The sequence below is a fragment of the Chiloscyllium plagiosum genome, unplaced genomic scaffold (assembly GCF_037043375.1).
Source record: "Chiloscyllium plagiosum isolate Xiang-an unplaced genomic scaffold, Cpla_swu_hap1 HiC_scaffold_42, whole genome shotgun sequence".
In the NCBI taxonomy this organism is placed as follows: domain Eukaryota; kingdom Metazoa; phylum Chordata; class Chondrichthyes; order Orectolobiformes; family Hemiscylliidae; genus Chiloscyllium; species Chiloscyllium plagiosum.
The window spans coordinates 67,336,062-67,350,339 of NW_028270180.1; the positions used below are offsets into that span (position 1 = coordinate 67,336,062).

The 14,278-nt window shown below is 43.4% G+C and overlaps 1 long non-coding RNA gene across 2 annotated transcripts in view; it reads left to right on the forward strand.

Moving 5' to 3' along the window:
• The first annotated feature begins 4,996 nt into the window (after window positions 1-4,996).
• Window positions 4,997-14,278, forward strand: part of LOC148137865 (uncharacterized) — a 131,953-nt gene continuing 122,671 nt past the window's right edge. The window contains exons 1-4 of one of the 2 annotated variants that reach the window (XR_015754142.1): window positions 4,997-5,089; window positions 5,261-5,367; window positions 7,510-7,592; window positions 9,321-9,405. This is a non-coding gene — a long non-coding RNA (uncharacterized LOC148137865). Of the gene's footprint in view, window positions 5,090-5,260; window positions 5,368-7,509; window positions 7,593-9,320; window positions 9,406-14,278 lie in introns of those variants that run through there. The other variant, XR_015754141.1, reaches the window with a different exon arrangement.

Here is a 14,278-nt window from a genome sequence, read left to right on the forward strand (position 1 = left end):
ACCAATGTAGTGTACAAAATCCCATGTAAGGACTGCACAAAACACTACATAGGACAACCAGGAAGACAGCTAACGATCCGCATCCATGAAACCAACTAGCCACGAAATGACACGACCAGCTATCCTTAGTAGCCACACACGCAGATGACAAGCAACATGAATTCGACTGGGACAACACTACCACGATAGGGCAAGCCAAACAGAGAACAGCCAGGGAATTCTTAGAGGCATAGCACTCATCCACAGACTCTATCAACAAACACATCGACCTGGACCCAATATACCGGCCACTACAGCGGACAGATGGAACTGACAACCGGAAGCAGTAGAGACAGGCCACTATAAATGCCGCAGGAAACATCACAGAAGCACTTCACAGGAGGCTCCCAAGCACTGAGGATGTCACCAAGACAGGGGACAAAACGTTTGCAACACAAATTCCCAGCTTGGCGAACAGAACCACAGCAACGAGCTCCCGAGCTGCAAATCTTCTCCCAAAAATTGAAAACTCAATTTTTGGAAGGATTTTTATTAAACCTGATTGAACATTTAAATCTCAGGGCATAATCTTTGTTTTTTTTTAAACAAAGTGTGTGGGAAGCATCCCACATCTTGCTAAAGGTTCAGTTCGGCCTGATACATAGAGCCAAAGGTCAAGCAAACATTACACTTTCCATTCACTTCTACAAAGGGCTGACATCACATTTCCTCAGGACTTAAAGTATTTTATAAATTGTTTGTAAAATCATTTGTCACGTTAAAGAACTGGACAATAAATGTCATTGTATACAATAAGAGTGATGCCTGTGACAGCAGATTTAACTTTGGAGGGCAGTGTGTGCGCTTTCTAAATGCTGGGAGCACTTTGGGAGACTGCTCCCAGATGGTGATAGTGAGCATATCTGCAATGCACTGTTTAGATTTGGGAATCCATGGGAAACAATCTGTGGTTTCACTAATACTTGGCTTGCGTTGTTGGTGTACAGTAAGCAATCCACAAAGTTACTTATGTATTGTTGTTGACGACCTGAAAGGTATTCAAATCTGCCAGGATGCCTTCAATATGTAAATGCATCTATTGTAAATATTTGGAATATCCCAGAACTGCCCAGTGCTTGGCAAATTCAGGGGGGACAAAAAAATCACATTGAGTAATTTGAAATTAAGAATCCAAGAGGACGTAACCACTGAAGTATTCAATTCAAATAGTTAAATGGAGTACTCACATTTAAAATACCTGTTATCCATAGGAATGGATGGACTGACAGAATTGGGATCAAAGTCCTGGCTGGGGAGTGTGAAATGTGCTTTGATAAAGTCACCTGCATTTACCAACAATAATTTGGCAAGTTTGGAAATTTAACAAACAATAGTAACTTCGGTGATGCTCCAGTCAGGACCCAAGCTCTATGAAAAAAATAACAATGTTCAGGTTTATTGCATACACTCTGAAACACGTGTTTCTTCTACAGATCCTGCAAGTTTCCCCAATGAGCATAGTCCATCCAAATGATGTTGCTAACTTTGGCCAACTCATTTCTTTCCGAGCCTCTATAACCTGAAGGATGACCAGAAGCAATTACTCCACATATGTGGGAACATTACCGGCGAGGATTTTTTCCTTCAGAATTGACTTCCATATATTCAGTGCCCAGAAAAGATAAAAAGCTTGTTATCTTTTATAGAGCAATGATTCAGTGGGAGTAAAACGCTAACCTTTTCTTGCTTAATAATCACGCTGCCTAAATTTTAAAAATGAACACTTCCTAATAGTTCACCAGATCCTAACGAAATATTTTGTGCAAAACAAATCACATGATATGTAGTTATTCAGATAATAAAACAAGTTTGTTCATTGAAGAACACAGAGGAAAAGGTCATGAAACAATGTGAGTTTGATATACCTCAATTATCATTTCAAGTGCAATCTCTGCATAAATTCTCCTTTTCCTCCTCGAAGTATTCAACTTCTTGAATAACTGAGAGAATGAAGTCACAGTTGTACAAAACAAAATCAGACCCTTCAGTCCAACTTGCCCATGCTGACCAGATATCAAAAATTAATCTAATCTCATTTGCCAGCATTTGTTGCATATCCATCTTAAACCCTTTCTACTGATTATCAGTTTATTTTACTTTATCAGCACTTGAAATACTGACTTTTTTCTCTCCCAACATTGTTTAAAGAAATCATAAGTTCATTCATCCAAGTTAATTTTATAATCTTTCACAAAGAAACAAGTGAGAACAACATATAGCTGACTGCAAAACAAAATACTGCAGCTGCACGATATCTGGGAACACTCGAAAGGTGAGGCATTGATACTGCACAAGTTTGTCAGCACGGTTTCAATTACTGATAATAATTTAGTAATGTCTTAGCCTTCACATAGTTAAGGTAAATGTGAGATATCTGAATTTCATGAATTGGTTCGTATTGCACTTTGAGAAGATTAAACCAAGAATAATTTTTGTTGATCAAAGGAGAAAGTGATGACCAAAGAAGCTGGACATCAGAGTCGAAAAGTGTCATGCTGGAAAAGCACAGCAAGTCAGGCATCATCCGAGAAGCAGGAGAGTTGATGTTTCGGGCACAAGCCCTTCATCAGGAATCACAGGCTTCAGAAAAATAACTGGCATAGATTTATGCCAATTAATATGTAGAAGGGTCAGAACATGTTACTATCAGATTAGAGACTAATTTCAGATTTGGTACCATTCAGTGCAACATTTCAGTATGGTATTTACATATGTACCTAAAAGAGAAGTTGTCTAAAATTACAAGCTCGAGAATGATTATACGATTAAACCTGGAAATAAAGCTGGTGAACAAGAATGGCAAATCAGTCCCATCAGTATCGCCTTGGGCAGTGTCAAGTAAGAATTTGACAACAGAGTTGCCTCTTTGGTGTAACCTGCAATCTGGCCAAATTGCAGCAAAACTCTGTTCAATTTTATCTGCAAACTATTGAATGCAAATTCCTCCTGGCACAATATTGATGCAGCATTTTGGGATGTCATTTTTAAAATATATTATTTTCAAAGTTACTCACAATTAAGAGTGATCACTTGGTGCTGTCTGCATAACACAGTACAAAAAGGAATGAACAAAAAAAAAACATGATAACCCAAATTCAGAGTCACTAATTCATTGATATTGCCTGGGTCCAGCATTTATAAGTAATCAATTTTTAAAAATAAATACAGATACATTTACTAACTATATTGGAGTACAGTCAGGTTTCTTACTGAACGGTGACAGGATTGGACAGAGTCTGCATGGATTTAAGAGAGTGGAATCATACTTAGCAAATCTACTGAAAGAATCTACAGAGTCGAATATTAAAGAAAGAAATTGCAGGACATTTAGAAAAGCTTATCATTAAACATGGTAGACTGGGGTTTGTGAAAGAGAAACTATATTTGACAAATTTACGACAGTTCATTGAGGAGATAACAAGCAGGGCTAATAAAGGGCAATCCAATGATGTTCTGTATTTGGATTTTAAAAATGTAAATGATAAGGTGCTACATAAAAGTTAATTGCACAATTTAGGAGCTCATGTTATCGGGGTAATGCATTGGCATGGACTGAGGATTGGTTAACCACACTGTCTGTTGCTGAGTCCTTACTTGGAGTACTGTATACAATGTTAGCTCCTATATTTAATAAAGGGTAAACCAACATCGGAGACCATTCAAAAAAGATTCACTTAGCTGCTTTGAGGATGAAAGGGTTGACCTATCAAGAATAGATAGGCAGGGGTGATCTTATGGAAACAAGATTCTGAGGAACTTGACAGGGAAGATGTTGACGAGATCTTCTAGCACCAGTGAAGTCTCAAACCAGGGACATTACATAAGGGAACATTCATTTTAGAAAAAGTAAAGATGTTTTTCTCTCAGTGAATGGATAGAATTTTCTCACCTAAACAATTGTGAAAGTTAAACGTGGGAGAGGAATGGTTGGGTTACTCTTCGGAGTGTTGTTCTGGCTTGTTGGGCTGAAGGGCCTGTTTCTACACAGTAGGGTATCTGTGATTCTATCTCAAATTATTTTAAAAGAGGGCAGATAGATTTTTGAAATATTGAGCAGTTGAAGGCTATGCGGATCAAGCATAAAAGAGGTGTTGAGGTCTGGGTTGGCCCAGCCATGATCTGATATAATAGGGGAACAAGCTGAAGGGAATGAATGCCCTACTCCTGCTCCGATTCCTGGAGGCTCCATTTCATGTTTTTTTTTTGTTGTTTCCAAAGAAGACCATGATACAATGTGCTAAAGATCTCAGATGTTGTGAAAATGGGGTGTTTATGTACTGGTTCAGATGGCATTGATTCATCAATCATAGCTATTCAGTCATGACTAGGAAGGCAATTCCCTCCATGAATAAAGGAAATCTACTGCAGAGCTCACACAAAGGGAATTCTTACCCTCAGCAAACTCTCCCATCACATGACCCAACATATCAGCTAAAGCAGGACGCACTGCGCATGCTCTAGCCAACAAAGGGACTCCGGGTGATTGATGTCAGCACCGGACCAATGAAAGGACGGTGGGCGGAGCTGGATGACCTAGCGGGATGTTGGTCCTCCAACCAATCAAAGTGAATGAAGGGCGGAGCTAAACTAAACCATGTGATCACCCTCACGGGCGGCGCACAGTCGCTGTAATGAATGCTCGGCAAGTTATGGAGAGAAAGGATACGGTAAGGAAAGAAATTAACAGGGAAACGGGAGAAAAACTGTATTGCCATGAGCGGAGAGGTTTTACAAACAAATTGTGCATGTCGGAAAATACAAATTTGAACGTCCCAGTCCCGTGTTTGCAGTAAACGGGGAATTGCCTCAGCGCGGCTGCAGGCCTGAGTGAGCGCCGCCATCTTTATTCGGGACAACGATTCACTGGACACGTGCGGAACCGCCATCTTTGTAGGGGGCAAGGTGCAGCCAGGCGCATGTGCAGCCTTTCTCTGGTATAGAGTCATTGGGCTCATAGCAGCCCATACTGCTCTGATTCACCTCTGGGCTCCCTCATGACCACTTTGTCAATATCTAGCTTCCTCAGTCTCGAACCATGGGTGTATTTTTGGTCTGTTTATTACTGTATTATTACTTTTATAGACCCTTTGTAAATGAGTTTTTGACTGAGGCCCAGCCCCTGACCATGTGTTGCTCTATTATCAGATTACTTTTTTCTTTTTCATTCCCTGTAATCCATTTTGCACTCCCTGAAACATATACTGTGTTTCTCCTTCCACAGATACCAGTGATTAATGCCAAAGCTCTGTTGCTTGTGGAGAGGGTGATGTTTGACTTTCTTGTACAGCTGCAGTTTGTGTGGTGAAGGTGCTCCCACAGTGTGGTTGGGTAAGAGATGTTACAGATTATTCATTACAGCAACAGTAAAGATCTGAAGATAATGTCCAAATCAAGAACAGTTTGTAGTTTTATTATCATACTTATAATTTCATAAAAATACTATTGAGAACTTTAGATATAAGGCCAGAGATGGAGATATTAGGTCAGGTGACCAAAAGCATTGCCAAAAAGCAGGTTTTGAGGGATGTCTTAAAGGTAGAAAGCAGACCTGTGAGGTTTTTTCTGCAAATTCCAGACCATGTTGCTTTAGTAACTGTAGAATCAGCCACACAGTTGAAGTAATGAATTAACAAATCGTTGGGAGTCTCAAAGAAAATGGGTTGAGACCTCGACAAAGAATGTGTGGTGCAGGGAGCTAGGGATGATTACAGCCAGGAATCAAATCAAGAATGAGAATTTTAAATTGTTGTTGCTTGTGAATAGGAGCCTTTTGACTGATGAACATGTTTGGGGAGAAGTGAGCACGTGCGCGATAGACCTTTCATTTTTTTTCTTGAGATTACAGGGTGGCCAGGAGTGTGTTTGGATACTTAAGTCTGGAAATAACACACGATAGATGAGAGTTTCAGTATATGAGCTGAGATGAGGGTGGAACCAGCTAGAATTAGTGATCTTGGAGTGGGACTGGGCTGTCACTCTCACCTCACCTCTGGGATTCAGCTGGTTGCCAGATTGTGAATCAAGGCGGTAACACAATCGGGAGCTGATTGGCCCTGGTGGAGCCTAAAATGAGTGTCACTCAGCTGGCTGTTGCTGAGCAGCTGCTGCTTGATAGCCCTGTTGATGACATCTTCCATCACTTTACTGCTGATCGAGTGTGGACTGACAGAGGGAAATTGCCTGGGTTGGATTGCCCTGTGTTTTTGTGTTGAACAGCCCTGGGCAATGTTCTACATTGTCGGTCGATGACAGTGCTGGAGCGGTACGTAGCTTGGTGAGTGGCAAGTTCTGGAGCACACGCTATCAGTACAAACCCATGAGATTATAGATTGTGCTGGAGTACAGTTCTGCTGTTGTTATCCCACAGTGCCTGAGAGAGATCCAGTTTGAGTTCCTACATCTGTCCCATTTAGCATGGTGATAGTACCACTCAGCACAATGGAGGTGTTTCTCAACTGTAAGGTGAGGCTTTGTCTCCAAAAAGACTGTGCGATGGTCGCTCTTACCGATACTGTCATGGCCAGATGCATTTGCAACTGGCAGATTCATACTGATAAGATCCAGTATGTTTTTCCCTATTGCTGGTTCCGTTACCGCCTGCTGCAAACCCAGTTGAGCAGCTATGTCCTTGAGGACCCGACCTGCTCAGTCAGTTATCCTGCTGCTGAGCTACTCTTGGTAGAGGACATTGAAATCCTGTACCCAGAGTAGGCTTATCAACATTTTATTGCCTCAGTTCTTCCTCGAAGTGTTATTCAACATGGAGGAGCACTGATTCATAAGCCATGGGAGCACGGTACGTGGTAATCAGCAGGAGCCATGAGACTTCCTGGAGTCCATGAGTACTCCCAGGGCAAATGGTTCCTGTGTGTACACTACTGTGCCATCACCTCTGCCTGGTCTGTCCTGCTGGTGGGACAGGACATATCCAGAGATTTCAGGAGAAAGTGAAGACTGCAGATGCTGGAGATCAGAGTCGAAAGTGTGGTGCTCGAAAAGCACAGCAGGTCAGGCTGATGAAAGGCTTAGGCTCGAAACGTCGATTCTCCTGCTCCTTGGATGCTGCCTGACCTGTTGTGCTTTTCCATCATCACACTGTCTATCTAGGGATGGTGATGGTGGTGTCTGGCCATTATCTGTAAGGGGTTACTCTGTGAGTATGACTATGTCAGGCTGTTCCTTGACGAGTCTGTGAGACAGCTCGCCACGTTTTGGCACAAAAAAAACAGATGTTAGTGAGCAGGATGTTGCAGAGTCGAGAGGGCTGATTCTGTGGTTGTAATTTCTGGTGCCTTGTTAGATGCCAAGTGGTCCATCCAGTTTCATTCCTGTGTTGAGACTTTGCAGTGATTAATACAGTGAGTAGCTGGCTGGGCTGCTGTCAGGTTGTCAGGATTTTTTTCACCATTGACAATGGTTCCATGGAGATCAGGAGATTCCTAATTCCAGTTATTTTTTTCTTGAATTCAGATTCCACCATCTGCCGAGCTGGGATGCGAGCAAGGACTTCAGTTGTACATTTTAATATTCTGGATAAAAGTTAAATATATTAGGTTTGTTCACTCATTTTAAATATCACTAACCCTGGTTTTGTTTCTTTGTAAAACACTGTCCATCATCCTGTCTCCTTCATCCTTCCCTCCAACGACAAGAGCAAGGAGCACATTGAGTTTCTCTGTCACTAAGACTGAGACAATCCGATCAGCTGCCTCTGCTGCTTCCCTCCCTCCCACTAGCCCACCGAGACAAACTGCCTCACATGGTGTTCCTGATTTTTGTCCCAAACTTACACCTTTCTCCGGTCTCTTGTCAAGCATTATCAGAGCTCACCTTGATCTTTTACTAGTCTCGCTAAACTACAGACATTCCAATTCTGTTTCCTCCTCATCACTCCCCCTCGCCAATTCACAGGTATTGTTCCTTGTTCTGTCTATCTGTCTTTTCTGGTTATGTTCTTCTCATCCATTCTGCAAAAAAAAAAAATAACATTTGACCTCACCATCATTTGTAAATCCTGCTCCATCTCCACTCTCCCTTTCCTTTCTGAATTCTTGTATTTGGTGTCCCTCAAGGATCTATCCTTGGTCCCTCCTGTTTCTCACCTACGCACTGCCAGGAGGTGACATTGTCCAAAAGCACAGTGTGAGGTTTCACATGTACACTGACAATGCCCAGCTATCCCTCCCCACCATCCCTCTCCATTGCTCCACTGTTACTCAGTTACCAAACTGCTTATCACGTTCCCACTACTCGATTGACTGCAATTTCCTCCAAAGAAAAATTGTTACGGTTAAATCCATTACCCTCAGTTGCTATTACAAATTCCTTTCCCTTACTGCTGAGCCCCTCCCTCTCACTGGGTGCAGTCTGAGATAGAACTAGACTTCACAACTTTGCTGTCATATCTGTAACCCCAAGGTAACCTTCTGATCAGACATCTACGCAATCTCAAACACCAGGAATTCCAAACTCTCAAATGTTGCTTGTCTCCACCTCACCCCAGCTCCATTGCTACTGAAACCCCTTACCCGTGTCGGTGTTACCTTAAACTTGATGAATCTGAAATGAACCCTTGATTTCGTGACTGACCCAGAATCTGCTGCTTTCAGTGTTTCCTGCACAATTACCCTGGTCCCTTTGTGGTGCAGCTTTCTACAGTTTCCACCATTTAAATAGCACTCTGTTCTTTTATTATCCCCTCCAAAATGACCAACTTCCCATTTTCCCAAATTATACTCCATCTGCAACTTGTTCCCCCCTTCTCCAGTACATCTCTCTCTCTCTTCACAATCCTCTTAGAACTTTACAGTTATGCCTTTTCCAGGAGTTCCCCTCCCCCCTTCTAAACATTTACTGGGAGCACTGGGCAGTGTGAAGCGTGCAGAGTTGCTCTGTTTTTAGAGATACTCTATGGGAGGAGCTTGCTGCCCATTGTTCAGAATGGAGGCAACGTGCCCATCGAGCTGCATGAGCCTTTCACTCCCCATGTCTTATTGATGAGGCACAGCGGCAGCATGGAAGGAAAAAAAAAGAAGCAAATCCTGCTCTCCACATCTCACTGACTCTTGGAATATTCTGTCCCATGTGTCAAAGATCTGCCCTGTTCGGTCACATGAAATTCCAAGGTGGAAACTCCTAGAAACACACATAGATTTCAACCTGAACTGACTGCTGACCTCCACAAGGGGTAATGTGTCCAGTCATCCTGGGCCAGGAGGAGGGGATGGTGCGAGTTTCTAACCTGAACTGACAGTGATGGATTTTATAAACTTGTATTACAGGATACTACAGGTGGACATTCAGATGGTAATCTCAGTCATTGTAACACCAACTCTGATTGAATTACTCAATTCATCAGGACTTGGATATTCGCATTGTGTGTGAGTATTGTATTCCATCCGAATCCCATTTGCTGCATAAAAGTTCTCCTTTGAATCTTCCCAAACCTTTAATGTGTGTCCTGTAATCCTTGTATAATGAGCTGATGGTTATAAGCTTTATTATTATAACGTGTAACTTTTCTAAACCCCTCTGTCACAGCTCCTCTCAATTGCCTTAGCTCCAAGGAGAACACCTCAGTTTCCACAAACCCCTGATTCCCCAATGTCTGTTTGCTGTCTATAAGGTACACATCAGGATTGTGTTGGAACATTCTCCACTTGCCTTCATCAGTGCACCCCCAACACTATTAAAGAAAGTGAACATCCTCCAGGACAAAGCACTGTGCCTGAGTGGTGTCCCATCCACTACCTTCAGCATTCCCTCTCCCCACCCCAGAGAAACAGTGGCATCACTGTGTAAAAGGTAAAGGCAGCATTGCCCTACCAGACCATAGGGCTGCTCTCTCATTAGGGAGGAAACTGGAGCCCCTGGAAGCAACCCATGCAGACACTGGGAGAATGTGCAAGTCCCACAGAGACAGTTGTCCAAAGCTGGAATCGAACCTGGGGGTCCTGGCAGCAGTGCTAATCACTGAGCCACGGTGTCATCCTAAAATTGTAATTTGATTCACAACTACCACTTCCTCTGATAGTTCATTCCACACACAAACCATTATCTGAACAAAAAAAAAAAAAAAATCCCGAACGCCTTTTTAAAGCCGTTCTGCTGTCACCTTAAAAGGTATGTACCCAGTCTTGAATCGCATCCCTTCCTGGAAAGGACACCTGCTGTTAACATTACTGATACCAACCCTCCATAATTCGAGAAACGTCTAATAACGTCACTCCTCAGCCTCCTGCGTGCCAGTGAAAGAAGTCGCAGCCTATCCAGCCTCTGCTTATAATTCAACCTATCCATTCCCATCAACATCCTGGTAAATCTCTTCTGAATCCGCTCCAACTACATCATATCCTCCCGATATCAGCATGACCAGAACTGGACACGGAATTCCAGAAAAGGCCTCCCCACCATCCAAAATAATGTCACAACTCTTGTACTCAAAGGTCTGAGCAATGAAGGCAAGTGTGCCAAGCACCTTCTTAACCACCCTGTCTACACGTGAAAGACCCGAACCCCTCGGCCTCTTTGTTCCATATCACTACTCGAGGCCCTGTTTTTAATTAGTATCAGTCTGCCCTCGTTTGTTTTTTCAAGATGTAATATTTTGCATTTATTCCAATCCAAAAATCCAAAAAAACCCTAAGCATTAACGACAATAGGAGTATACTTAAGAGGGAAATCAGGAGGGCAAAAAGGGGACATGAGATAGGGTTATGAATTAATGTTTATAAATACATTAAGAACAAAAAGGGTAACTCGAGAGAGAATAGGGCTCCTCAAAGATCAGTAAGGTAGCCTACGCGTGGAGCCGCAGGAGATGGGAGCGATACTAACTGAATGTTTTGCATCAGTGTGTACTGTGGAGAAGGACATGGGCAATATAGAATGTGGGGAAATAGATGTCGACATGTTAAATATGTCCATCTTACAGAGGAGGACGTGCTGGGTGTCTTGTAACCCGTTAAAGCTTGGTTAATCCCCAGCACCTGATCAGGTGAATCCTAGAACTCTGTGGGAAGCTGGGGATGTGTTTGCTAGGCCTCTTGCTGATATATTTGTATCATCAATTATCACAGGTGAGATGCCGAAAGACTAGAGGTTGGTTAACGTGGTGCCGCTATTTAAGAAAGGTGGTAATATTGATTGGAAGCTCTTTAGATCAAGTAGATTGGATGGGGCGGTGTTTGTGCAGTGTGTCCAGGAAGCTTTTCTAACGCAGTATGTAGATTGTCCAACCAGAGGGGAGGCCATATTGGATTTGGTACTCGGTAATAAACCGGGACAAGTGGTGGGCTTGTTAGTGGGTGAACATTTTGGTGATGGTGACCACAATTCTGTGACTTTCACCTTGGTTATGGAGAGAGATAGGTGCGCACAACAAGGTAGATTTTATAATTGGGGGAAGGGAAATTACGATGCTGTAAGGCAGGATTTGAGGAGCATACGTTGGGAGCATAGGCTGTCAGGGAATGATGTGGTGGAAATGTGGAACTTTTTCAAAGAGCAGATACGATGTGTCCATGATATGTATGTACCTATCAGACAGGAAAGAAATGGTCGTGTGAGGGAGCCTTGGTTGACGAGAGAGGTTGAATGCCTGGTAAAGAGGAAGAAGGAGGCTTACATAAGGTTGAGGAAACAGGATTCAGACAGAGCAGTGGAGGGATACAGGATAGCCAGAAGGGACCTGAAGAAAGGGATTAGGAGAGCTAAGAGAGGGCATGAAAAATCGTTGGCGGATAGGATCAAGGATAACCCCAAGGCATTTTATGCGTATGTGAGAAACCTGAGAATGACGAGAACGAGGGTAGGTCCGATCAAGGACAGCAGTGGGAGACTGTGTATTGAGTCGGAAGAGATAGGAGAGGTCTTGAACAAGTACTTCTCCTCAGTATTTACGAACGAGAGGGACCGTATTGTAGAAGAGGAGAGTGTGAAATGGACTGGTAAGCTAGAAGAGATACCTGTTAGGAAGGAAGATGTGTTGGACATTTTGAACAACTTGAGGATAGACAAGTCCCCCGGGCCTGACGGGATATATCCTAGGATTATGTGGGAAGCAAGAGAGGAAATTGCAGTACCGTTGGCAATGATCTTCTCGTCTTCACTGGCAACGGGGGTGGTACCAGGGGACTGGAGAGTAGCGAATGTTGTGCCCCTGTTCAAAAAAGGGAATAGGGATAACCCCGGGAATTACAGGCCTGTTAGTCTTACTTCTGTGGTAGGCAAAGTAATGGAAAGGGTACTGAGGGATAGGATTTATGAGTATCTGGAAAGACACTGCTTGATTAGGGACAGCCAGCACGGATTTGTGAAGGGTAGGTCTTGCCTTACAAGTCTTATTGAATTCTTCGAGGAAGTGACCAAGCATGTGGATGAGGGTAGAGCAGTGGATGTAGTGTACATGGATTTTAGTAAGGCATTTGATAAGGTTCCCCATGGTAGGCTTATGCGGAAAGTCAGGGGGCATGGGATAGAGGGAAATTTGGCCAATTGGATAGAAAACTGGCTAACCGGTCGAAGGCAGAGAGTGGTGGTAGATGGTAAATATTCAGCCTGGAGCCCAGTTACAAGTGGAGTTCCGCAGGGATCAGTTCTGGGTCCTCTGCTGTTTGTAATTTTTGTTCATGACTTAGATGAGGGAGTCGAAGGGTGGGTCAGTAAATTTGCAGATGATACGAAGATAGGTGGAGTTGTGGACAGTGAGGAGGGCTGTTGTCGGCTGCAGAGGGACTTAGATATGATGCAGAGCTGGGCTGAGGAGTGGCAGATGGAGTTCAACCCTGCCAAGTGTGAGGTTGTCCATTTTGGAAGAACAAATAAGAATGCGGAATACAGGGTTAATGGTAGGGTTCTAAGTCAGGTGGAGGAACAGAGGGATCTTGGGGTCTATGTATATAGATCTTTGAAGGTTGCCACTCAGGCGGATAGAGCTTGTAAGAAGGCCTATGGAGTATTATCGTTCATTAGCAGAGGGATTGAATTCAAGAGTCGTGAAGTGATGTTGCAGCTGTACAGGACTTTGGTTAGGCCACAGTTGGAGTACTGTGTGCAGTTCTGGTCGCCTCACTTTAGGAAAGATGTGGAAGCTTTGGAGAGGGTGCAGAGAAGATTTACCAGGATGTTGCCTGGAATGGAGAGGAAGTCGTACGAGGATAGGTTGAGAGTTCTCGGCCTTTTCTCGTTGGAACGGCGAAGGATGAGGGGTGACTTGATAGAGGTTTATAAGATGATCAGAGGAATAGATAGAGTAGACAGTCAGAAACTTTTTCCCCGGGTACAACAGAGTGTTACAAGGGGACATAAATTTAAGGTGAAGGGTGGAAGGTATAGGGGAGATGCCAGGGCTGGGTTCTTTACCCAGAGAGTAGTGGGGGCATGGAATGCGCTGCCCGTGGGAGTGGTAGAGTCGGAATCATTGGCGACCTTTAAGCCGCATTTGGATAGGTACATGGATGGGTACTTAATCTAGGTTAGACGTTCGGCACAACATTGTGGGCCGAAGGGCCTGTTCTGTGCTGTATTGTTCTATGTTCTATGTCAGGACAGGCCAGGGAACTATCGACCGGTGAGCCTGACATTGATGCCTGGGCAAGTTGTTGGAGGGAATCCTGCGGAACAAGATGCGCGTGTATTCTGAAAAGCAAGGACTGAGTAGTTATAGTCAGCATGACTATATGCGTGGGAAATCATGTCTCACAAACTTGATTGAGTTATTTGAAGATGTATCAAAGAGGATTGATTAGGGCAGAGAGGTGGGCATGCTCTATGGAATTCAGTAAGGCGCTCGACAAGGTTCCTCATGGAAGACAGGTTAGCAAGGTTAGATCTCATGGAATACAGGGAGAACTAGCCGTTTGGATACAGAACTGGCTTAAATGTAGAAGGTAGGGTGGTGGTGGAGGGTTGTTTTTCAGATTGGAGGCATGTGACCAGTGGAATGCCGCAAGGATCAGTGCTGGGTCCACTTCTTTTCGTCGTTTATATAATATGATTTAGATATGAGCATAGGATGTATAGTTAGTAAGTTTGCAGATGACACCAATATCGAAGGTATAGTGGACAGCGAAGAGAGTTACCTCAGATGACAACAGGATGTTGTTCAGATGGGTGAGAAGTGGCAGATGGAGTTTAATTCAGATAAATGCGACGTGCTGCATTTTGGAAAACCAAATCTTAACAGGACTGATACACTTAGTGGCAAATTCCAAGATAGTGTTGATGAACAAAGATATCT